Raw genomic sequence first — 24017 nt, forward strand, 5'->3', positions numbered from 1 at the left:
GGGGGTGCGTGCTGAATTTTGCACTGATTTCACAGGGAGCTTGAGAATAACTTTTCCAAGCATTTTTTTTTTCATTTTCAATTCCACAAGCAATAGATGCTTATTGTAGGAAAACTTAGAAAGCTATAAATGAACAAAAAGAAGAAACAGGTTCACTAAGAGTTCCATGTAGGGTATGGATTCGAGTGTGGAACATATATCCTCCTGAGTGTTTCTCTACACATGTGGATTTGCTGGGGCAGGGGGCAGTGTAGGTAAAAATGGGATCGTACTGAACATACTGGGCTTTTTCTTTTTTTTTAGACAGAGTCTCGCTCTGTCACCCAGGCTGGAGTGCAGTGGTGCGATTTTGGCTCACTGCAACCTCCGACTCCCAGGTTCAAGTGATTCTCCTGCCTCAGCCTCCCAAGTAGCTGGGATTACAGGTGCACACCACTGCACCTAGCTAATTTCTGTATTTTTAGTAGAGACAGGGTTTCTCCATGTTGGCCAGGCTGCTCTTGAACTCCTAATCTCAGGTGATCTGCCCACCTCGGCCTCTGAAAGTGCTGGGATTACAGGCATGAGCCACCGCGCCTGGCCTGAACATACTGCTTTATAATCTGCACTTACTCTTGAGGAGGACTCTGAAATAAAGTGAATAAATCATGTTTTCAAGTCAATTTGACATTAGCGAGGTCTATAAAAAGAGGGAGAAAAAGTCTAAGTCAATCCTCAGGATTCATGAAAATACAATTAACTCAAAACCTCAAAGCAAGAATTACAAAATTACCACCAGGTTAGAAAATCTATTGTAATCTGAGGAATCGGTAGAGGAAGGAAAGGTAAAATGAAGAGAGAAAAGAAAATAATACTTATAATATTCCTACTATACGCCATCACAGGCTTTAAGCATCTGTATAGCAAAGGGATGGCTAAAGCAAGAGAGAGATTAAACTGAGAAGTGAATGTGTGGATTGCAGTTGGATGTAACATCCAAACCATCCTGGAGGTTTGTTTCAATTTTTTGAATCAAAATTGACAGAATAGATCATTTACTTTGAAATTAAATATAGTTCAAAAAATTTAGTTGAACATATTTTTATAATGTATGAGCACAGGGCTACTTCCCTGTGTGTGATTTTGTCACTCCCCCAGGGGACATCTGGAAGTGTACGAGCACTTCTAGGGGGTGCTACTGGTATCTAGTGCATAGAGACCAGCACTGCTGCTGGACCCACAATACACAGGCCAGCTCACAACTAAGAATTATCCAGTCCAAATTGCCTAGAGTGTTGAGGTCAGAAGCCCTGCCCTAGAGTAACTCATACTACTTAGGATAATCATCTTGTAAATCATTGTAAAAGATTTTTTTTTAATGCAGAATTAAAAAGCTAAGAGCCACAGTCCTAATGGTCTCATCTTCTACCTATGACTGTCAGATCCAGACCCTCTGTAGAAGGCAGTTCCTCCTCCCAAACTCTGGAGGTAAAGCCGGAATACACCTAGGAAGGAGTCAGGCAATCCCTGAGGTGGACTGAAGTACAAGGTAGATGAGTGCCTAGAGATAAACAAGGATCTCTGGAGAAAGTCTCTGGGCACAGCGGTCATTGTTAAAACATCTCTACAGAGGCTCAGGTCAGCCCAGAGCAGGGAGGCCACTCCCTCCCGGATGATCTCAGAGGCGATGATGTCGTCAGCAAAGGCCAGGTGTGTGAAGCAAAGCAAGCCCTGTTATTAGTGAGCTGTCACAGGCCACGTGGGTAGGGTAGAAAGATTCCATTGCCTTCCAGAAGGCACACAGACTGCAGGGCACCGATGACGAGGCCAGCCTGGGCTCAGAGTGGGAGCCTCGGTGAGGCCGCGCCATCAGGCTTTGCTCGGGGCATCCCATTGTGCCCCCTCATCACCCACACGATCTGCAATGCGAGTGATGCCCACGTCCCTAGTGAAGAAAAGATGGGGATATTCTCATCTCCAGTCCATACTAATAGTCACCATGAGTTTAAACACAAAACCAGGGGTCAGTCCTTGTCAGGGGCTGAATTGTGTCCCCATTCCTGTAAGTTCACACATTGAATTCTAAACTCCAGAACCTCAGAATGTATTTGGAAGAGGGAATTTAAAGAGGCAATTAAGGTAAAATGAGGTCATCTGAGTGGGCCCTAATCTAATATAACTGGAATCCTTATAAAAAGAAGTGATTGGGCTGGGTGTGGTGGCTCATGCCTGTAATCCCAGCACTTTGGGAGGCCGAGGCGGGTGGATCACGAGGTCAGGAGATCAAGACCATCCTGGCTAATGCGGTGAAACCTCGTCTCTACTAAAAATACAAAAAAATTAGCCGGGCCTGGTGTCGGGTGCGTGTAGTCCCAGCTACTTGGGAGGCTGAGGCAGGATAATCCCTCGAACCCAGGAGGCAGAGCTTGCAGCGAGCCGAGATTGCGCCACTGCACTCCAGCCTGGGTGACAGAGCGAGACTCTGTCAAAAATAAAAAGAAGAAGAAGTGATTAGGACACAGACGTGTACAGAGGGACCATGGGACCATGTGAAGACACAAAGAAAGCAGCCTCTACACCTAAGAGAGAGGCTTCCCATACACCAACCCTGTGATGCCTCGAACTCAAACTCCTAGCCTCCTGAACTGGAAGAAAACAAATGTCCATTGTTTGAGCCCCCCAGTCTGCAGTACCTGGTTATGGCAGCCCATGCAGACTAGTACAGGCCTTCTCTCAGGGACACTCACTTCCACCCACTTCTCTGCTCCCTGGTTCCTAATGGATGATCAATGCCGAGGATCTATCTTGTTCCAAAGGGTGACGTCTGAAATCCCCTATTCCCCCAACTCCATCCTCAATTTGGGATTTGCATAAAAACAAGATATAATAGGTGATAACTGTTGAGTAGTTCAGCTTATAACTTCACAAAGACACCCGTTCCTTACACACACACAGACACATATAGAGCACCCAAAACAGCCAGTGGTGTGTTCAGTAATACAGGAGAAATCCTATGTTCCCAGGGCATATTTAGCAATGTCTTCTCACTCATTGTTAATTATGCAGATACTTGGATAGACTAGGAATCTACCGTTAACCTACCCTCCCGCAGAAGCTCTATCTGAGTCAGAGGGGTACCAATAGCCCTCTACAAGGTGAGGGATCCCTAACTCTGATCTTAACTTTCCCTACTGCCTCTCATGTCTGCAGGTTGCTTATAAACAGCAGACATTTATTTCTCACAATTCTGGAGGCTGTGAAGTCCAAGATCAAGGCACGAGCAGATTTGATGTCTGGGGAGAACCCACTTCCTCGGAGAAAGCCTTCTTCTCGGCTGCCTGTGGTAGCTCATATCTGTAATCCAAGCACTTTGGGAGGCCAAGGCCGGAGGATCACTTGAGCTCAGGAGTTCAAAAGCAGCCCAGGCAAAAACAGTGAGACCCTGTCTCCACTAAAAACAAAAAATAAAAAATAAAAAAAATCAGCCAGGCATGATGGCACATACCTGTAGTTCCAGCTACTCAGCAGGCTGAGCCAGGAGAATTGCTTGAGCCCAGGAGGTCGAGGGTGCAGTGAGGTATGATCATGCCACAGCACTCCAGCCTGGGCAACACTGAGCAAGACCCTGTGGAAAGAAAGAAAGATGAAAGAAAAAAAGAAAGAAAGAAAGAAAGAAAGAAAGAAAGAAAGAAAGAAAGAAAGAAAGAAAGAAAGAAAGAAAGAAAGAAAGAAAGAAAGAAAGAAAGAAAGAAAGAAAGAAAGAAAGAAAGAAAGAAAGAAAGAAAGAGAGAAAGAGAGAGAGAGAGAGAGAGAGAGAGAGAGAGAGAGAGAGAGAGAGAGAGAGAGAGAGAGAGAAAGAAAGAAAGAAAGAAAGAAAGAAAGAAAGAAAGAAAGAAAGAAAGAAAGAGAAAGAAAGGAAGGAAGGAAGGAAGGAAGGAAAGGAAGGAAGGAAGGAAGGAAGGAAGGAAGGAAAGAAAGAAAGAAAGAAAGAAAGAAAGAAAGAAAGAAAGAAAGAAAGAAAGAAAGAAAGAAGGAAAGAAGGAAAGAAGGAAAGAAGGAAGGAAGGAAGGAAGGAAGGAAGGAAGGAAGGAAGGAAGGAAGGAAGGAAGGAAGGAAAGAAGGAAGGAAAGAAGGAAGGAAGGAAGGGAGAGAGAAAGAAAAGAGCCTTCTTTTTCTGTGTTCTCACACAGTAGAAAGAGAAGGGAGCTCTCTGGAACCACTTTCAGAAGGGCACTAATCCCATTCATGAGGGCCCTGCTCTCACAACACAATCACCTCCCAAAGACCCCACGTCCCACTAGCAGCACTTTGGGGACCAGGATTTAACACATGAATTGGAGGGGACACAAACATTTGGTCCATAGTCTTGCAAGGGCTGCTTCCAGGGGGACAACACCCTCAATGAAAGGCACAGCACGTTTCCAAGTTGTAATTGCACAACTTGGAAAGTGAGCCGAAGAGGCAAAAAAGAAACAAGAAATGGATATCTGGAGCTCTCAGAGGAGGCCTCAGGCAATCAGACTCTCTTGAGCTCTCTAGCTGGCTCCTGGTTCCACAAGACCAGACTATTTGATCCACCTTGTTTCATCATACGTTCTCAAGCATTGGCTTTAAGAAGCCATCTCAAATGCGCACTGAGGCTTCAGAGAAGTGTCAGCAGCCTGCTAGTTTTCCTTCCACAAGGGACAGAGGAGACACTGAAACAGTCAATCAACAGTGTTTGCCACTCAGTCGTATATGTTGTATGTTAAAATGTTAAAGGAAAATGAAGCCAAGTGTGGTGGTGGTGCCTGTAGTCCCAGCTACTCCAGACACTGAAGTGGAAGGCTCCCTTGGACTGATAAGTTTAAGACCAGCCTGGGCAATGTAGCAAGATCCGGTCTCTATAAAGAAAAAAATGTTAATAATATCAGAAGTTATTAGATAATTATGAGATACCAGCGTTCTTCACCAGAGTGCAAGTATAGTTAAGGCCATGATGAAATATAAGCACAAGAATTTATAGATAATACTCATCCCAGAAAAATCTCCTTAGACAAAATGCAAGGAACTGGTAAACCTTTTCTAATGACTCCCCAACAATTCTTTAATCAAACCAAGTGAAATGGGTCTGAAAATTAGATTGTCAGATTATAAATATTAATCTTATTAGGTCTATAATGCAATGCCAACCAGTAACACTTTTTTCTGCCCCTCGTCAGTGACATTAGTCCATATTTGAACCAGTGCCACTTTTTTTTGTTAACAGATGAGCTTTGATACAAGGAACAGGATATCAAGACCAAAATTCCGCTCAAGCTTGGCATTCAAAGCGTTCAGGCTTGACAATTCCTGACTGAATGCCACTAACATCTCAACTAAAGCCCTCTGGGGACTGGGACACAAAGCTGTTGACACAGCAAGATATGACTCTGATAATTCCTCTGGGCTCATCTTGGTGACTCAATCTTAATACAGTGTGTTTAATTTAAAACAAAAGAAGTCACACACAGGCATCAAGACATGCTGAACCTGATAGGTCACCACAGACCAGACTGGGAGCATGAGACTTGCTCACTTTTTCAGTAAGAATGTCCCTCAGAGGCTGCTCCTATACAGACTAACCAGTTGTTGGCTTGTCAGAGTTGCTGATAGCTCAGGCTTCTCCTTAGAATTACCAGCATTTTCCACCCTAACCCTTCAGCAAAGAAATTTGGTGGCTGGCAGACAGAAATGAGTTGAAACTAGTAAGTTGATCTTTGACCTGTTCCCTAAGAAAAACACGGATACTATTTGATCCAAGTATTTATAATGAGGTCTCTAAAATATTATTTTCCCTCTCTCTCCCTCACTCTTTCTCTCCTTCTCCCCGCTAATGGAGAAATCTCAAAATGTTTATGAACTCGGAGAGCTGAGTGCTGTCTAGGCCTCCCAACCCACCTGACATCCTTGAACACACACACTTACGGCTTTGGTCAGCTGTCAGATGATATGACAAAAAGCTTAGCAGACATCTGCTCATGGATTAATGGCCACGGTATTTCTTTCACTATCAAAGATAAATTGCTAGACAGCTGTTAAAAACCACAGCACAGTTCTCGACACTGGTGATGCATAGACGAGATGACCAATTTTCTAAATGGGGTCACAAAGAACCTTCTTACTTCGGGAGCCATTTTTTCCCAGTGAGAAAAGACTGAAAGCAATAACAAGGACCACTGTGCAAACTTCAAATCCAAAAGGGTCCAAGCTTCCTTTTTGGCTGCTGATAATGACATGTTATTTGAAGATTGTTCTGGCAGTCAGAGCTTACAAAAAGAAAAAGGATCAGAGAGTGAACGCCTTGCTTTGCCAATGCAGCTCCTGTAAATGGTATGAAAAGCGTATTTTCCAAACTCAGACTCAGTTAGGTTCCTAAAGAAATGGGCCTGTACTGGTGACGTTTGTCAGCTTGTAAAATGATTTAATAAAAGAATATCACATAATATTTATCTGAGGAGTAAATATGACAAAATATACAAACAGTCCAGCGTGTGGTTGGCTCTAAAAGGCTAGTTCTCTGGCCTTCTTGGCCTTCAGAAGTCCCCTTTAAGCTGATTCTCACTAGCATCAAGCATGTGAGTACATGTGTGAGATCCTCTTGGCTGCACTGCCAAGTTTTCTCAGCTAGATGTTTGATGAAGACAGTCAGAATGTGGCATTTACAAATATGTTTAAAATCAGTGAGCGATTTCTAAAGCAGATATTACATAAAACAGATATTAGAATTGTTCACAGTAAGTTCATCAGTTCTTAAGTAGGAAGTGACATAAAAACAGTTAGTACCGGGCGCGGTGGCTCATGCCTGTAATCCCAACACTTTGGGAGGTCGAGGCAGGTGAACCATGAGGTCAGGAGATCAAGACCATCCTGGCCAACATGGTGATACCCCATCTCTACAAAAAATACAAAAATTAGCTGGGCGTGGTGGCAGGCGCCTTTAATCCCAGCTAGTTGGGAGGCTGAGGCAGGAGAATCGCTTGAACCACGGAGGCTTGAACCACGGAGTCGGAGGTTGCAGTGAGCCGAGATGGCCCCACTGCACTCCAGCCTGGCGAGAGAGCAAGACTCTGTCAAAAAAAAAAAAAAAGACCACACACACAGAAGTCAGAAACAGAAAAGCAACAGAGCAGAAAACTTGGTTAAGCACGACCAGCCAGCGTTTATTTGGATGGCTCCCCGACAGAGACCTAGCCTCAGGAACCCTCCCAGGACGAGGGGTGACGGATACACAACCAGACCAGGAGCCCAGGGCCCAGCACTACACCTTCACACGACCCGTGACCCTGAGAAAGTTACTACCATGGCCCCATGTCAATATCCTTGTTGGTGAAATGAAGGACATCAACTAACCATCAAGGTCCTTCCATTTCTCAACTGTCCATGAAACAATAGTTCAGTAAAAACAGCAGCAGACTGAATGACAAATCAAATGTGGATTTCAAAGAAACAGAAGGTTTGGAGGCTAGAAATCTGCATGAAAATTCATGATGAGGGGCCAGACTGTGAGCTCAGCTTCCCATATAGGCAGGTTCAATATGAGCCCAGCACAAAACAAAGGTCATGAAGAGATGATTAAAAAAAAAAAAAAAAGACACAGATGAAGAAAACAGAACTATTAAGTACATGAATAATTATTCAAACCCAGGAACCAAAAGTAAAATCAGCTACAGTTTTTCACCTAGCAAGTTGGCAGCCAGTCGAAGATTCGCCTCTGTATCGTGTTAAGAGAATGTAAATTGATAAATACAAGAAACTACATATGGTGTATGCTTATTACCTGTGTGACAAAATAATCTGTACACCAAATCCCCAAGACACGAATAATTCTCAATGTGTTCAAATATTTAGCTGTAAGTTTATGTATTACCATGTTATTTATAACATCAAATAATTATTAAAAATCTAAATATCTAACAGGCATTTAGATATTATTTATCTAATAAACACATTATGGCACTTTTTACTGTGAAATACCATGTAATCACTTAAAAAGGACCTCATGGAAAAATATTTAATGATATATAAAGATGTTCACAACACATTGCTAAATTTTAAAAAAAGTTATAAGACAGTATAATCTCATTTTTGAAAGGAAGAATATCCATTTTTACAGCTATACATATGCACCTAGAACATAGGTGTACACGTATGTGTACATGTGTGCATGTTGTGTGCCCCTAGACCAGATGTATTAGGTTGACTCTATGAAATCTCTAATTTTATAAGTCAGAAACAGTAAAATCTCAGGAATTTCTTAAGGTTCTACTTAATAAATACAAATACACTGGTATAAGACTTGAAAATTATTCACAAAAATGTTGACTGTAGTCATATCTTCAGTGATTTATGGATACTTTTATTTTTCAAGCATTTTACAACTAAGATGTATTTCTTTTAATATAACAAAAATGTTGTAGTGAAATTAAATAATTTACACACATATCAGTCTAAAGTATGCAATTTCTTCTATATATGATAAATATAAATATATAGCATATGTGTGCAGATATATTATATATAACTGACATTTATATAGAGAGATAAAATTAACCAAAAGTCTAATCGTTTTTAGTGTAATCCGTTGCAAAGATGGAAGCAGTCTATTAGGAAAAAATCACTCATCAGGATAAAAATGCTTGGTCTCTCCGAATAGTCTCCCCTCCTCCGCTTCCTTCCCAAGATAGTCCCCGGGTGAGTGGGAGCAGTTAACATCTTATGGTGGTGGGAAAACCGGGGTTCTTGTGCATGGCGTCCTCTACCTCTTCTGGTCTCCAGGGCTGTGTACCCTGTTCCCTGGGTATTTCCTGGCGTTCAAGGCTGAAACCTGAGGCTGGTGTCGCTGGTAATCTGATCTCTTTGGGTCTGGGCAGGATTATCACTTCCTGCTGACTCAGCCTCATGTCAGCTCCCACAGGCTACAAACTCCAGAATATCTGCCATGCCCTTCCTCCAGCCTCTGGCCCAGCCTGGCACCCAGGCTCTGCTGTGCGGTCAGCTCCCCTCGCCACTCTGTGCACGCTGTCGATCCTTCGCTTCTCAACTCTGCATCTCTATCCTGTCAACGTCGAGGGCACCCTGGAAAGCTGAGCCCCAGAACCCTCTTCCTGCCTGACCACACCGGCTGCCCAGCTCGCTGTGATGTGCCTGAGGTGTAGACTGCTCTTGGAATAACTCTGAAGCAAGGCCTCCAGAGAGGAAGTCAAAAGGAACCTCACTTTGCACCCTTCCTCTCCTTCTCCATCTTCCTGCCATTCCCAGGACTAGAAGCTGACCAGGCCTTTCCTTACTTCCACTCTGTCCTCAATCCCTTCCTCCCTCTCCAGCCAGGTATGCAGGGTCTCCTTGGCTTTATGAAAACCCCTCTCTGAACAGAGCCCCTTATGCTCAGTGATTAATTTGATAAACGGTTCTAGGGATTCCTTCTCAAGACAAGAGCTTATGTCATTCCTTTTCTGAAACACAGTATATTAACATTGAACATCACCCTGGTCTTCCCCTTGGCCTTTCTCCTATAAAATATATACTTAGATGAATGCTAAGGGAGAAGAGACAAATGTTTTCGACTCATGAAAGCAAAATAAAGAGCCGCGTGGCTCATGCTTATAATCCCAGGTCTTTGGGAGGCAGAGGCAGTAGGATCCTTTGAGCCTAAGAGTCCGAGACCAGTCTGGGCAACATGTCGAGGCCCCATCTCTACAAAAAAATAAATAAATAAAAAATTAGGCGGGTGGCACATGTCTGTAGTCCCAGCTGACAAGAGGCTGAGGTGCTTGAGCCCAGGAGTTGAGGTTACAGTGAGCTATGGTTGCACCACTGCCCTCCAGCCTGAAAGACAGAGCAAGACACTTTCTCTAAAAAAAAAATAAAAAATAAAAAAAATAAAATTATCCTAAGACCTTGTCTTCATTATAAAATTATATAAGAAAAAGAGGCAGCCGAAATGTATACCTAACTAAAACAGAGAGACATCAGGAAAGGGAGAAGGCTTTGAACAAAGACTTGGAGGATGCTGAAAGAAAGAAGAGAATTAAAAGAAACCAGAGTGCAAAATATAGAAAAAAAATCGAGAGATAAGAATTAAAATACCTTGTGGATTTTTATTTGTAATATATGACATTTCTCTAAGTATTCAAGTTGCTTCAGAGAGCAGCAGTTCTGATGCACCCCAGCTTCCCGCCCTGGGCGTGAAACTTACAGGACACCAAGATCAATAATCAAGACACCAAACGCCATCTTGTTCCGGAAAGGATTTCAGGCAGCTAACAGAGATAACCACACTATAGGGAATGTGAGCAGTAAATGATCAAGAAGCTTCAAGAAAAAGGACGATTCTTCTAAAAAGGATTTTAAAATCATAAACTCTCTAGTTGACAAAAACAAGATAGAATTATGAAAAGAAAGACGTATTGGAAATGATATAGCTCTGTAAAGAAAATAAACTTTGGTGCAGAAGGAAACAATGGTTCGATCGAGTGACACGCAGTGGGAGAGCATGCGGGAGGTGACCTGGGCAGCAGGAAGCTTTCGGAAGATGGTTCTGGGGGATTCCAAAGGAGCAAGATGGAAGCCAAGAGCCAGAGGTGATCCTAGTCCGGGTGCGGAGAAGCGATTGACCAGATCAGGGCAGCAGGAGCGGGAATACACGTGACAGACGTTACAAAAATAAAATCAGCAAGACTTGGCCACTGGTTGGTTTTAGGGATTGAAGGAAGTGGTGGAGTCGGTGGTGACTACGAGGTTTCCAGCCAGGCCAACTGCAGGAATGATAGAAACAGTAAAAGAAACGGCTCACATTTAGTCTTGTTCTTAAAACAGAGTAACAGTAATATATTTTCCACTTACAAGTTTACTGTTATAACAATATTAATAGACCTGAAAGTAAAGAAAGAAAATTTTCAAAATTCAAAAATTTGTACTGAATACAAATTTTAATGGCAGTACGAAGTACAATGTGTGTGTGTGTAACAAGCTCTGAGTTACAAAACATAGTTTTTCATTTCTTATCTTCAAAGCATGAAAGAAATAAAAAGGCAAAGTACTGACTTAACTGAAAGCACCCAGATGGCCATGTGTCACCTCACATTGGGTTTGCACACTTTGTGTGTTGCTTTATATTTCCATAGTTGTCTATAAGTACTTTTTTGCTTCAAGTGCTACTTGAGTTGAATTGATTACCAGTTGAGTTCTGTCTGAAGTTTATTTTAGTAGAAATAATGTAAAGCTAGGTATAGACTATTATCCAACAAGGTATCAGATTAAGATATTTGGAAAATCAATGTTTTATTAATGATTATCATTAATCATTAATCATTAATGATTATCAGCTAGCAGTATGAGACTTTACTCATACTGCTACTCAAATGCATGAAAAAAATTGTAGCTTCCTTGTTTTGTTGAACCAATCTAATCTTTTTGCATTTGTTTACTGAGATACAATTCACAGACCATACCCCTATAACGTGTACAACTGAGTGGTTTTTAGTATATTTGCAAAGTTGTGCAGTCATCACCATTATCTAATTCTAGAACATTTTTATCACCAAAAAAAAAAAAAAAGCCCTGTGCCCATTAGCAGTTACTGTCCTCCTCCTTCACCCAGCCCCTGGCAACCACTAATCAACTTTCTGTCTCTGTGGATTTGCCTGCTTTAGATATTTCATACAAATAGAATCATACACTATGGAACCTGCTCAATTGTCCCTGTGAACTCCCCGCTGGGTGGTGGCAGTAAAATTTTACTTTCACTGAAATTCAGTAATCAATATTATCTCAGATTTTTCCAGTTTAAGACAATTTAATTTTGGTAAACACTCATCAAGCTCCAAGTACACTCGCTAATAGATGAGTTCTCCCCTTCCTTCTTCCTTCCCAAGATGGTCTGGGGATAGGGGAAACCGGGGGAGTCCTCCTAGCAGTGGTGGGAGTGTGGGCTGCCTTCCATGCTGGCCCCTGCAGGGTGTGGCCTGACGACCCTGGTCTCTGGGCCAGTGCCCCTCAAGGACGACTCGTCTTGACTGGACTCTTGGCGAACGATGGCTCCTCCTGCTGCCAACACTGGAGCTCAACTGTGCCTCCAGCCATGAAGATCACTGCCCACGGCAGTCTCCTCCTGCCAGCTCAGGCCTCGGCCAGCTCATGGTCCTCTCAGCAGCTCTGTGTCTGCTCTGGGGGTGAGCCTGGGCCTTTTTCCCCCACCGTCTGCTCTGCACCTGTCATGGTCGCTAGCATAGAAGTGAATGGATCCTTCAAAATTCAGCTGAAATATTGAACTCTTCGCCGATGTGTCCACCACGTCCCCCTACTGCTTCCTCTGTGCTCTAGTAAGAAGATCATCTTGCTGCTACACAGAGCATTTGTTGGCTTGTATTCCAGCCCCTGCATGCATCTCATCTCTCCTATGTTATCAATCCCACCTCTCTCCCACTGCCCAGGTGGGGGCTTCCCAAGGCTACCCTCAGATCCGTGCCATGTACATCTTATGCTCAATAAATATTAAAATTAGTTTCAGTTTTGTTCTGTCTAATTAGATTTCTATTTTAAAGTAACACCATGTGCATTTTATGAAATAATCATATGACAGAGGTGAGTATAAGAAGAACAGTACATCTCCACTCAGCCTCAAACAGTGCAGGGTAGTCTCTTGTTTGTAGAAACTTGTATGTTTTTCTCAGTATTTAACTCTCCCAGTTTGTTTCTGAATGAGAATATAAAGTATCTCTGAGTTGGGAAAAGAGAAAATTTATACTAGAAGTTTCTAGAGGAAGAAGAGCAGGAAGGAATTACAGAGAGAATCACATTTGCAAAATCACCTGTTGGAGAATAAGAAGGCAAAGAGGAGCCTGGCCAACACCGTGTATGAATTTCATTTTGAAGGCAACGGTGACCCTGCTTCTTCAGTTTCCTGTGGACAAATGCGCGTCTCAGCTCTCCAGCAGAATCAAACTCTCACAAAAGTCCCCTCTGAGGACTGTCTGAGCCCTGCCTCGCCATTTGTCTGCAAATGGTTTCTGACATAGAACCCAAACCAAATGACCAATCCAACACTTCTGGGTTAAAAAAGAAAATTCAGAATGGTGACGATGAATTGGGGAAGTTCAGATTCCGTGTTGTGTGTTGTGTTGAAAACATTGACACTAAATCTTTTAAGGTCCTTTTCACATCGAAGTTCCATGTGTTTCCTCCAGGCATTCCGGGATTCTACACACAAAGACATTTTTCAGAGAAGGGTTAGGAGAAAAGAAGAGGCAGGAAAGGCATTCTCTCCTACTAAGTTAGTGAAAAACCCTTTTCGGGACAGGCAGTCTGCCCAAAAGTCGAGGTGCTGTTGATAAATAGAGAACAAAGCCAGGCCCAATGACTCATGCCTGTAATCCTAGCACTTTGGGAGGCCAAGGCAAGTGGATCCCCTGAAGTCAGGACTTCAAGACCAGCCTGGCCAACATGGCAAAAACCCATCTCTACTAAAAATGCAAAAATTAGCCAGATGTGGTGGCACCTGCCTGTAATCACAGCTACTTGGGAGGCTGAGGCCGGAGAATCACTTGAACCTGGGAGGTAGAGGTTGCAGTGAGCCGAGATCGCACCACTGTACTCAAGCTTGGGTGACAGAGCGAGACTCCATCTCAAAAAAAAAAAAAAAAAAAAAAAAAAGAAATAGAGAACAAAATCTCAGGCTTTGAGAAGCACTGGGATCCTAAGAGAGGGAGCATAGTGCTGAGCTTTAAGTACCAGGTCTGAACCAAACCACCTGGATTCAAACCACAGCTTTACCATGTACTGTGTATTTTGGACAAGATATTTCTGCCATTCGTTTCCTTGTAAATCGTGATCATAGCAATGCCTACCCACCAGTGCTGTGTTGAGTACTGATATGAGCGTAAAGGTGCTTGTAAGAGTGCCTGGAGCCCACTGGGCTGTCTGTGTGTCACCCTCGTCATCAGCACGGCATCACCCACTGCTACTCTGACCTTGTGCTGTGATCCTTGGCCGAGGGCGACATGCTCAGCCCACCTCCACTAGAGCCTCCTTTTCAGTAGTTATCATTTCAGGGTCTTCTATGTTACCCCAGGTAACCATTTCCTTCAGACTGAAATTACGAAACGAAGAACCCAAATGTCCATTTATATGCTGGCCTTAGAAAGACACCATCACTTTCTCTTTTCTTAGCATAATGTTTTCTAAACTGCAGCCCATTCACCACCATCCTGCTCTGGGACAACACTAGCATGGAGGAAATTCTCCCAAAGAAAGAAAGGTGAACGTGAACGAACCTACCCCTGGCTTCTTGGTTTGTGACACTCCAGCGTCTGACCCAAAGGTCAAAGAATCCTGTTGTGAAAATAGATTCAAATCTTTCTGCGTTTTAGCCACTGTTAAGCAAAAGCCTTGAGATTCAAAAACAAAAAAACACAAAAACAAAAAACTTGACAATCCTATCAATTTGTACAATGCTGGTGGATCTCTGGAAATAAATTGTCATTGAAAGTATGAGGCAAACACCTTTTTAAATTATTTCAAGCAATCTGTGGACGCACAATGCCAGGCAGCACTCTCAAAGGCCTCCTTGTGAGTGTGTGTGCCTGGAGGCTGCGGGTTGCTGGCCCCCTTCCATCGTCCTGCAAACACAGCACCATATTTGTCTTTCAGCTGTCACTATTTGTTAGGAGCCTATAAACAGAAGATTCTTTCTTAGCAACCACTGTGAAAAAGTAAAACCACCCCCACCCCCTCTTAAAAAAAAAAAAAAAAAAAACGCCTGAAATGAGGAAAGAAAGAAAAATGAACTTTGCAAAATTACTTGTGGAAGTCACAATGACAATCCAATATGCAAAGTTTCAAAATTGCTGGCTGCCCTTGGTCTGGGGAAAAAAGAAAAAACTCTGAAGATGTTTTCAGAAGTGAGTTGCCAACAGATTAAAAGGCGACGAGAAATGATCTCACCACCATTTGTAGACGTCTGGTCACGCGGATATCTGCAAGATAACCAAGAATAATCCAGTTACGTGGTTCGATTTCATTTCCTTGGAGAATGCTTCAGGCTTCATCTTGCTATTTTTAGCCTTGAGTGTCAAACGCCATGGGAAGCATGTCCAAGGCTGTTCACAGATTACATGTTCCCCTAGAACAGGTAGGCGTTCTGGAAGCCAGAATCACTGACAAAGTGTCTGGAGATCGAAGCATTAGAAGGAAGGAGAGACAGTAGGAAAATGGGCTTTAGACTGGCAGCTACAGAATAGCTTCAGATGGACGTTACCTCTCAGAGAATTACAGAAAAATCATCAAATTGGTAAAGAAAGCATGAACCTTGACCTTAACAAAGAACATTGCAGAGGCTCTGTGGGAGTGCTCATAGCCATTTAATCTTTCAGGAAGTTTAAAATGTTTCTGGAGTGAAATCAGCTCACTCTTGCCAGCCTGAGAACAGCCAGTTTGGAAAACAGGACTTGTAGTCATGGAAACATCAGGCATCCTGGTAACAAAACTCATTACAGGGTTTACTGGCGAAAAAATTATGGAGACTATCAGGGGGCAGGACAGGTTTGGTGCAATTCTGTGAGACCAGATAGTATGAAACCCAAAATGATGATAACTAAAATATGCTAAGCTACAGTCATTAAACGGAAAGGATTAAACTTTTGTGAGCCAAGATCTTTCTCCTTCGAGCACTGCCTGTCTACAAGTATCAGGGCTGCTCATAGTCAAAACAACAGAAGTAAAAGATCCCCAAGAGAAAAATGTTTTTCTAATCCTATATTCCCATCACGCTCTTGAAGACAGACGATAAAGAGAGATTATTCAGAACCGAACTCTCATGAACAAACTGACAAATGTGAAAATATATATTACGAACACAGAGGCTTTAAGAGTGCCCACTGTCTCATTCTGATCTTCACAGAAACCCTGTGATGCGGGCGTTATCACCGCAGCACAACAGATAATGGAACAGGCCCAGGGGAGGTCGAGGTCAGAAAGCCTCAGAGGCAGGCTCCTGGTCTAACCCCAGGGCTCATTCTCCCCCTCACCCAGTTGCCACCCCACACATGCTGTGCTTTAGGTGAGGACGCACTGATGGGCTGAAACATCCAGGTGCCATGGATCATTCCGACGGTGCTGGGACTCCCGCTCCAAAAATGCGATTGCAACAGTATGCAGAGGTTATCAGTGAATATGTTTTATTCTAACTATAAAAAAGGGAAACTGGTGGTTTTCTCTTTGTTCGAATTCCCCCTCCCTGCGAAGGAGCTGTGTCTCTGTACGAAGAAGCTGTTTTCTTCTTCCTTCTTTCTTGCCTAATAAACTTTTCTCTCCTTAGAACAAACAAACAAACAAAAAAAGAAATTGCTGCATATCATTTTCATTTTTGAAAAAAACTCTTTTCTTTGGTCATAAAGTTTTTCTTTCTTTTTTTTTCTCACTCTCTTCCTTGTGTCTCCTTCTCTCTCCACTCTTGCACATTCATTCACCTTACAGGGGAGCCCCACACATTCTTAAAGTCCTGCTGGAGCTGCACTCAAAACTTCCCCGTGACCTTGCTAGAGCCAGATGGTGTTTCGGTGACCACCCCAACCATGCCTTCCTTCTCCCCAGCCTTCCCCTCCACCCCATGGCCGCTGCTTTGTTTGCTGATAACTTCACAGACCAGGCAGTCACGGGCAACAACGGGGCCTCCAGGCAAACTAGAGAATCGGTCACAGCCACTGTCAACTTCTCAGGACCCTCAGTCCTCTGGAAGACTCTGTTACAATGCCCAGAGTAAGTCACAGTGGAGAATGAAAAATTGGAGAAAGCGTCATAGAGGTTTTAGCAAGAGTGGTGTGGTTCAGCTTGGTGCCAGCCTGTGAAACCTATAAGCAGTGCTATGGTTTGAGAGCAGCAACACAACCATACATAATTAGGACTCTGGTGGAAATTACCGCATTCCAACCTAAGCTGCCTCCTCTATACAACTTTTTTTTTTTTTTTTTTGAGACAGAGTCTCACTGTGTCGCCCAGGCTGGAGTGCAGTGGCGCGATCTTGGCTCACTGCAAGCTCCGCCTCCCGGGTTCCCGCCATTCTCCTGCCTCAGCCTCCCGAGTAGCTGGGACCACAGGCGCTGGCCATCGCGCCCAGCTAAGTTTTTTGTATTTTTTAGTAGAGACGGGGTTTCACCCTCTATACAACTTTTAATCAATGTTTTTTCCTTTTCTTTTTTCTCCCTAGTTGTAATTTAGATATTTAAGAAATAAAGTTTTCCCTGCCAGGATACTAAAAGTGGTGTATTTCGTTAACCACAGCTATAATAGGATAAAAGGTCCTTATGACTTTAAGAATTCAAATTTACTTTCCTAAGTGTTCGATTTAACATGACATAAGAAAAGGGGAAATTCAAAAACTTCTTCAGTCACTAAAAAACAAAAATTCTCCAGTATTATTAGTAATATACATAATTATATATATTTGAACCATCAATTTGCATGAATTTACACTTTTCTTAAAATTGACAATGCAAAATGTTGGCAAGGATGTGGAGCAACTAGAACTCTCATACACTGCCAGTGAGGGTGCAAAATGGTGCAACCATTTAGAAAAATTCTACGGCAGTCTCTTAAAAAGGAAAACATATGGCCGGGTGCAGTGGCTCACACCTGTAATTTCAACACTTTGTGAGGCTGAGGAGGGTGGATCACTTGAGGTCAGGAGTTCAAGACTAGCCTGGCCAACATAGTGAAACTAAAGATACAAAAGATACTAAAGATACAAAAATTAGCTGGGCGTGGTGGTGTGTGCCTGTAATACCAGCTACTTGGGAGGCTGAAGCAGAAGAATCGCTTGAACCAGGAGGGGGACGTGGCAGTGAGCAGAAATCGCACCACTGCACTGCAGCCTGGGCAACAGTAAGACTCCGTCTCAAAAAAAAAAAAAAAGATAAACATATACCTTCCATAGGATCCAGTCAGTCTACTCCTAGGTATTTACCCCAAATAAATGAAAATATAAATCTACACAGAGACTTGTACATGAACGTTCACAGAAGCATTACTCAAAATAACTAAAAACTAAAACAATCCAGATGCTCATCAATAGGTATGGATAAACAAACTGTGTTATAGTCATATGAAAGAATAGTACTTAACAGAAGAAAAAAGCATGGTGAAAGAGTCAGGGGTGTGGACAGCTGATACATGCAACCACACGGGTGACTCTTAAAATCATTATGATAGATTTTAAAAGTCAGACACAAAGAGTCTATACTGCATACTACTTGTAAAAGTCTAGAAAATGCAACTAAGTCCACAGTGACAAAAAGCAGATGAGTCAAGATCAGTGGTTGCATGAGGTCAGGGACAGAGATAAAAACTTCAATAGGACAGAAGAAAACTCTCAAGGGTAAATGGAAATATTCTGTTTCTTCAATTTTGGCAGTGACTTCATGGGTGTGTACAAAACTCAGCTAATTGAACACTTCAAATAAACTGAATTGTGCACTGTAAATGGATGCCTTTTACTGTATGTAAATTATACCTCAATAATGTTGATTATAAAATCGTAGTTAATAAATTAGGAATGTTTGCATGTGATCACCATTCTTTTTATTATGAAACAATTCCCCATAGAATCTTTTTACATATCTAGGACACTTTAAATATGATTTTTATTAGCAAAAGCAAAGCAAAGAATTTCAGCAGCCTTTCACGCAGCCATTCCTTGCTCATCACCAGAGGCCGAGGTCAGTGTTCGGTGACACTGTAAGGCACTGGGTGACATATTTCTATCACCAATGCCCCTTGTGTCTGTATCCATCACTAACTAGGCTCCATTCTGGACTCACATGCTCTTCTCTAAGCAGCTAACACAAAACACACCAAGGAGCACCTGAATCCTTAGAAAGCTTATGTTCATCCTAACCCCTCAACAGACTGAACAGACCCCCTCCAGGGCCAAGAGAACCCTGGAGGAACCTGAGAAACCGATTTCCTGCCCACGACAGGAAAGAAGGCTATAGGCATACTTCATCCGGCATACTTCGTCTGGCATACTTGGTCTTACCCCCTCCCCGGCCTTTTGGAGTTTAGGGAAAACTGACCAGCATGAACCTTAAAATACAGATCTTAAGACTTAAAGAAGACTCTTTGTGGCATTAAGATGCCAAATTCCAACCGGACTCTGGTATAGCACCACGTGGCAGACAGGCTCTGAAGAAAATAAAAATACTTTCCCCCAACATATCTTTATTGGACATTTTGAAATGGTCCTGCAAAGCCATCTTTCGAGGGGGAAATTTGCATCTGGAAAGAATCTCCATTTATGCAGTCAGGCCTTTCCCAGCCAGAGGATTTCCCAGATATAGGAGAGATTAACTAAGAGTCTGAAATGCTAAGGCCCTAAAAGGGACATTTGCCATCTATTCTCTCTGAAGGCTGCTACTTGGAGGCTTCATCTACATGACAAGAACCTTGGCTTCCATAACCTCCTTATCTTAACTAAGCATTTCTTTCTGCTGTCTTCGAGCCTTTAGACAAAGCTTAACTCAGCCAATTGCCAACTCAATCAATTGCCAATTAGAAAATCACTGACTCCACCTATAACCTATAAGTCTCCGCCTCTTCAAGATATCCTGCCTCTTTAGGCTGAACCCATGTGCACCTTCCATGTATGAATTTATGTCTTTGCCCGTAATTTCTGGTCACTCCTACTGGTTCAGAATAAACCTCTTCACATGTTTTACAGAGTTTGCTTTTTTCATCAACATGCTTCACTATCACTAGTGCTGATGAGCTAATACTGTTTTATCCTTGCTAAATATTATTTTTCTTCATTTTTTTTGATATGGGGTCTCACTCTGTTGCCCAGGCTAGACTGCAATCCAGCTCACTTCAGCCTTGACCTCATGAGCCCAAGCAATCTTCCCACCTCAGCCTCCAGAGTAGCTGAGACTATAAGCAGGCACCACCACACCCAGCTAATTTTTTTCCACTTTTTGTAGAGCAGGGATTTCACTATGTTGCCTAAGCTGATCTCAAACTCCTGGACTTAAGTAGTCCTACCACCTTGGCCTCCCAGAGTGTTGGAATTACAGGTGTGAGCCACAAGGCCTGCCCTATTTTATTTTTATTTATTTATTTTTTTTCTAAAGCTGTTTGGCAACTTTCTAAGTAAACTTCTCTCTGGCTCTGGAACGCTGTCATTTTCCCAGCAGCTCCCCTCCAATCCTGAAGGGCAGGCACTGACAAACACTCCCTCCATATGCAGGGGCACTCCCTATGACGGCTCAGAACCAGATGTGGTTCTGCTCAAAAGCACAGGACAGAAACATTGAAGAAAATGCTTTTAAGAACTGAGAACCAAAATTTTACCCTCAGAGCAGCAGGTTCATGAGTAAGGAGACAATGAGTGAATGTTCTAGGAAAAAGTGTCACTTCGTCATGAAGGCATCACCCTGGGGTCAGGAGAGAGACAGAACCCACTCTAGAGGTGGTGCTTTGCAACAAATCCCCCTAGAATCACGAACATCCATATACAAATCCTCATGGCAATTGCAGAAGTTTCCCATGCATAAACAGAAATACATGGAATCTAGTCAGAGAGGACTCTTGAGGGCAGACACAGAGACCTTCAAGTAAGGTGCCCTGTGTATGGCATTCAGTCAATCCCTTCATTATCCTCTCATAATGGAGAGTAACGCAAGAGTTTCAGCCCAATACCACTGATGGAGAAGATGGATGTTCCCCTCCATCAGCTTGTCTCTCTGCCTTCCAGCCACGGAGGCCACTGGGTGTTGCCCTGACTCCAGGCATCATTTTGCAACCATGAATTTGCAAAGAGGCAGAAGACCTAGAAGAAAGCAGATTAAGTACCTGACCATTTCTGTTGAACGGCCGAAGATATCAAAATATGCCTCATGAACTAGCATAACGCTACGTGAGACCCAAGGACGGAAAAGGACAATAGGGACACTCATCACCATGATGGGGCAGAGGGGTCTGAAGGATGGATTTGGACACAGCAGTAGGGCCTTGGCAGTGCAGGAATTGCGAGTCCTGGGGCAAGGGTGCAGGTGACGTGGACACCTCATTGCCCCAACCTCTGTCACAGTGTATGTGCTAAAATGAAAATGGCTACACATAGGAGTGGATGGACGTGTCACCAAGAGCTGTGAAAACAACGACATTAGAAAGCTTGGAGCATGTCCTGCCTCCTATCTCCCAATTACATGGCCCTGAAGGGGTCTCCATCCAGCTAAGCCCAGCAGCACAGCAATGCCCATAGGAAAGGGAAGGCAGCAAGGAGAGCTTCACTGGGGAAGAGAGACAGTCATTTCCATGCTGAGCATCAATACCAACTCCTCATGCAATCTTTTCTAAGGGAAAATTCAAATATACCAATTATTTTTCAACATTGCACACTCAAAGTTTATGATTTTATTCTTGACTTACTGTCAAGTACAGTGTGTGCTTAGCTGGCCACGTAGGGGGAAAGAAGGGGTGCGTGTCCTCTCCAGCTTAGAAGGAATGTGTGCTCTGTGCACACTAGTCTTATTTATCATGTTTGCTCAGTTCCAAGCTTTGTGCTGAGGAACCATAAGATGGCTCAAATAAAGTAAAAAGGAAATTGGATTCCATCAATCAACACACTAACACACAACCAAAATTAGATGTCATAAGGTTATACTATTTCATCACTTTTAATTAATATTGTCTGTGCATGCCCATTCTTAGAAAATATTTATACAACGTTCCATTTCCTACAGAGAAATTCATCTTCTGGCTTCCCTGCAAATGGAAAAATTGCATAGTGAGTTAGGGAAACAGGAAAGTATTGTAGTCCCATTGCTTAATTCTAAAGTGAAATTTATTATAGAAAAATATTCTTCCCCTTTAAATAGAAGATGAAGTGATTGGAAGCTCTCCCTAACTTTTCTTAAAGAAAACAAATCTGACTTTAGGGTAACTACAATTTTAGGTCATTAAATCATTTTTTCGCTCAAACCAAAATTCAGTACTAATTTAAATCAGGAATAACTAAAAGAACACTTCTATAGTGCACTGTTTTTCTTTTTTCACTAGAAATGCTCATTTTTCAGATCAGGGGAAAGTTTTTCTTCTGTTTCCTTCTCCAAGATAGTTTGCAAAAGCTCAGCCCTAGGAGGACGGATGGCGTATCTTCTCAGCACTCCTCTCCAGGTGAGCCAAGGACCAGCCACTGTAGAACCCTTATCGGCTTCTCTAATTATGTTGCTCTTGGGTGCCCGAGAAGGCCCTGAGTCAGATAGCTCTGGGGAGAAGTGTTTGCTGGCTGTGTGACCTTGTGCATATCAGTTACCTCCATAAGCTCCAATTTTCTCAGCTGCAAAATGGAGCTCCAGCAGGACTTACTCCACAGCATTGCCAATAGAAGCATCCCCTGGAGGGGGAAAACACCACCAACGGTGATTTGTGGCAGTGGTGGTAGTGGTGGTGGTTATGCTTCAAGGGCCACCCTCCACTGCATGACAAGAATGAAGCAAATTCTGGGTAGGACTCAATGAATATGTTCCTTAGTCAACTCATCAGCTAATTTGAATGGATGTTCATCCTAGTGAAGGAGTGCCATGACAGTATTGGATCTTTTCTTTCACGGGAAATAATTTCTCCTAAAAAATTTAAGAGCAACTCAGAAGTCTTTGGAGTAGTATACTAGGAATAGATTTGCTCAAGCCATTTGCCAACCCTGCTCTTAGTACTCTCTGAATGGACTAGATCATCACCAGCAGGAAATTTTCAGAGGATTCAACATCCTATGTAACTACGTAGAATCAACCTATAGAATCATGGACTTCAGAGTCGTACCTACCTGGATTCAAATCTTGCCTCTGCCGTCTATTTGCTGGGCTTCCCTAAGGAAGTACTTAGCTTTTTTATGTCTTGGTTTCCTCATAAATAAAATAGGCATATTAATGGTGCTTTCTTCATTGCTGTTAGGGACAGTATGAATGAGTTACTACACATCTATAGAGCTCTGAACAGTGCCTGGAATGTGGTAAGCACTCAGTAAACTTTAACATTTGTAAGTTCCACTGAAATTTATTGAGTTTCTGCTATACATAAGGCACTGTGCTGAGCCTAGATATATCAAAAGCAAAAAAGGAAGAAAAAAATTAATGTTGAGTTTCTATGAACCAATAACGATGATAGGTCCTTTCATACATTATCTTAATTAGTTTTTAATTTGTAGCCTTATTAAGTGGATACTATTTGCCTTATTTCACAAAAGAAGGGCATGTGGTAAAGAGAAATTAATCATGTTTCTTAAAGCCACAGAGCAAGTTAGTAGCAAATTGCAAATTGCTTGGGATTCAAAGTCAAGACTAAGCCCAAACCCTGCATTTACTATGAATAAGACATAGTCCCTTGTCCTTGAAGAACGAACAATCTGGGGTGAAAGATCCACATTTAAATGACTAAATGTAATCAAATATAAGTGCTAAAGTCAAGCTATTTACAAAGTAAAAATACTAACCTAGAAGAGTGAGAGCTTCTTTGGGGTGTTAGAGAAGTGATTTTTGAAGGATGAGGAAGATTTCTCCAGGAGAACAAGGGCCCTCAAGGGATAAAGGGGAACACAGATTCAGAGGCACAAAACATGCTGGAGGTAATGGAGGACTGAAGAAGAAAATGACCAAGAATATTGTCTCTGAGAAGGGGAACGTGGCTGAGATTCCAACAGTCCTTTCCCACTGAGCATGTTGCTACTTGCAATGATGCCAGAGACTCAACTCTACTCATAATATCAACAGTTTCTAATTGTATGTGCCAAGCTATTCTGTAGAGACTCAACTCTACTCATAATATCAACAGTTTCTAATTGTATGTGCCAAGCTATTCTGTGATCACTGCTTTTGTCCAGAAGATCAAAGCTAGGTCCCCAGCACACCTAAGCTTTGCTGCATCTTCAAGGTATTTCTGCTGTCCTCATGTTCATCGGCAGCACTGAAGTTGATGTACCAGCACTTACTCTTTCTCCGTGTCTGGATTGTTCCACAGTCGCTTCTATGAGCCTG

At 42.6% G+C, this 24017-nt stretch overlaps 1 protein-coding gene and 1 long non-coding RNA gene across 2 annotated transcripts in view; one reads left to right on the top strand and one right to left on the bottom strand.

The window, feature by feature from the left end:
• PDLIM3 (PDZ and LIM domain 3) overlaps positions 1 to 24017 on the top strand; it is a 214851-nt gene that overhangs the window by 142350 nt on the left and 48484 nt on the right. The gene's annotated exons all lie outside the window — the stretch shown is intronic.
• On the bottom strand, positions 10063 to 14720 carry LOC126955729 (uncharacterized). The gene is made up of 3 exons (XR_007726055.1): positions 14275 to 14720; positions 12810 to 13197; positions 10063 to 10754 (listed from the first exon to the last, which is right to left on the bottom strand). It is a non-coding gene; the product is annotated as an uncharacterized LOC126955729 (long non-coding RNA).

The sequence above is a fragment of the Macaca thibetana genome, chromosome 5, assembly GCF_024542745.1.
Source record: "Macaca thibetana thibetana isolate TM-01 chromosome 5, ASM2454274v1, whole genome shotgun sequence".
NCBI classification, from domain to species: Eukaryota; Metazoa; Chordata; class Mammalia; order Primates; family Cercopithecidae; genus Macaca; species Macaca thibetana.